General features: G+C 40.5%; 1 pseudogene; it reads left to right on the plus strand.

The window, feature by feature from the left end:
* The first annotated feature begins 275 nt into the window (after positions 1-275).
* Positions 276-1,502, plus strand: LOC101726546 (casein kinase I pseudogene; annotated as a pseudogene).
* Positions 1,503-2,541: the final 1,039 nt, after the last annotated feature.

Here is a 2,541-nt window from a genome sequence, read left to right on the forward strand (position 1 = left end):
GGAAACAAGTAGCCTCACCTAAGTAACAGCGAGAAACGCCTCACAGGCTGCGGCCTGGCAAAAAAAATATCTGACTTGAGCGAAGGCAATCGGGTTTCCCTTGGCCGATTCTGGACCCTGTAACGCCAGGAAAGGCCTCCGTTTTTCAGTTCCAGCGCCCTCCGTAGCCCTGCTCAGTGGATGAGCCCCAGGGCCTTCGTCCTCCCCTCAGGCGTCGGGGTTGCCCCAGGGCCTTCGTCCTCCCCTCAGGCGTCGGGGTTTGGCCCCAGTCTCCATCTTCGTCTCCTAGGATGGCGAGCAGCGTTGGCTCCAAGGCCGAATTCATTGTCGGAGGGAAATATAAACTGGTGCAGAAGATCGGGTCTGGCTCCTTCGGGGACATTTACCTGGCGATTAACATCACCAACGGCGAGGAAGTGGCAGTGAAGCTAGAGTCTCAGAAGGCCAGGCATCCTCAGTTGCTGTACGAGAGCAAACTCTGTAAGATTCTTCAAGGTGGGGTCAGCATGCCCCACATAAGGTAGTATGGCCAGGAAAAAGATAAAAGATTATAATGTGCTAGTCATGGATCTTCTGGGACCCAGCCTTGAAGACCTCTTCAATTTCTGTTCAAGAAGGTTCACAATGAAAACTGTACTTATGTTAGCTGACCAGATGATCAGTAGAATTGAATATGTGCATACAAAGAATTTTATACACAAAGACATTAAGCCAGATAACTTCCTAATGGGTATTGGGCGTCACTGTAATACGTTATTCCTTATTGATTTTGGTTTGGCCAAAAAGTACAGAGACAACAGGACAAGGCAACACATACCATACAGAGAAGATAAAAACCTCACTGCCACTGCCCGATATGCTAGCATCAATGCACATCTTGGTATTGAGCAGAGTTGTCGAGATGACATTTAATCATTAGGTTATGTTTTGATGTATTTTAATAGAACCAGCCTGCCATGGCAAGGACTCAAGGCTGCAACAAAAAAACAAAAATATGAAAAGATTAGTGAAAAGAAGATGTCCACTCCTGTTGAAGTTTTATGTAAGGGATTTCCTGCAGAATTTGCCATGTACTTAAACTATTGTCGTGGGCTGCACTTTGAGGAAGCCCCAGATTACATGTACCTGAGGCAGCTATTTCGCATCCTTTTCAGGACCTTGAATCACCAATATGACTCCACATTTGATTAGACAGTGTTAAAGCAGAAAGCAGCACAACAGGCAGCCTCTTCCAGTGGGCAGGGTCAGCAGGCCCAAACCCCCACAGGCTTCTAAGCACGAATTGAAGAACAGAAGAAGCAGAGCAGATGATCGGAGCAGCATTTGTTTCTCCCCAAATCTAGAAATTTTAGTTCATATGTACACTAGCCAGTGGTTGTGAACAACCATTTACTTGGTGTAAAGAACTTAATTTCAGTATAAACTGGCTCTGGGCAGCATTGCTGATGCTTTGTCTGGAGTTGTAGCCGCTGTAATTGTGAATATTAACTGAGATAGTGAAACATGGTGTCCGGTTTTTTATTGCATTTTTTTCAAGTGGAAAAGTTAACTAAATGGTTGACACACACAAATTGGTGGAGAAATTGTGCATATGCCAATTTTTTTGTTAAAACCTTTTATTTTGAAATATCCTGCTTTGAGATCTCATTTCAGAAGAATGGCATGAACAGTCTTCAGCCACAGTTGTGATGGTTGTAAATGCTCACAATTGTGCATTCTTAGGGTTTTCCATCCCTGGGGTTTGCAAGTTGTTCACTTAAAACATTCTTTAAATGGTTGGCTTCTTGTTTGCAAGCCAGCTGATATGGTAGCAACCAAAGATTCCAGTGTTTGAGCATATGAAAGACTGCCTGCTTACCTGTGCTAGAAATAACAGCATCTAAAGTGAAGACTTAAGAAAAATTTAGTGACTACTAGATTATCCTTAGGACTCTGCATTAACTCTATAATGTTCTTGGTATTAAAAAATAAGCATATTTGTCACAAATTTAGTTAACATCTTACAACTGAACATGTATGTATGTTGCTTAGATATGTAATCACTGTAAACATCTATATGATCTGGGATTTTGTTTTTATTTTGAAATGGGAGCTTTTTTTTTTTACAAGTTCATTAAAAACTAAAAACTGTTTCTGTAAAAAAGAGAAAATGAATGCACAGAGTCATATATGGATTTGGCCATATGGCAATCATAAATGACTTGATTTTGAACACTTTTACTTAGTATTGAAAATTGAAGCCCAGTGGGAGAAGAATAAGGAGAGATAGAGAAGTGAGAAAATGGATACGATTGGAGCCAGCACCTAAAAAACTTTGTCTTTGAAAGACACAGATAAATAAGGCATTGTCTTAGCAGAGGTTTGAGACATTATTGGTTGTATTATTATTGATATTTAACTGGCAGGGAAGAGGGTATGTTTATAGCCTAATAAAATTATTTTTAAAAATTTTTAATGTTCTATCTTTGCCATTCATAATAATTAAATCCATCCTGAGGAATTGGAACATACGCATAATATCACATCTAGATCAATAAACAC

Source organism: Heterocephalus glaber, unplaced genomic scaffold (assembly GCF_053883595.1).
Source record: "Heterocephalus glaber isolate CG9 unplaced genomic scaffold, H.glaber_assembly_v1.0 deba00001429, whole genome shotgun sequence".
In the NCBI taxonomy this organism is placed as follows: domain Eukaryota; kingdom Metazoa; phylum Chordata; class Mammalia; order Rodentia; family Bathyergidae; genus Heterocephalus; species Heterocephalus glaber.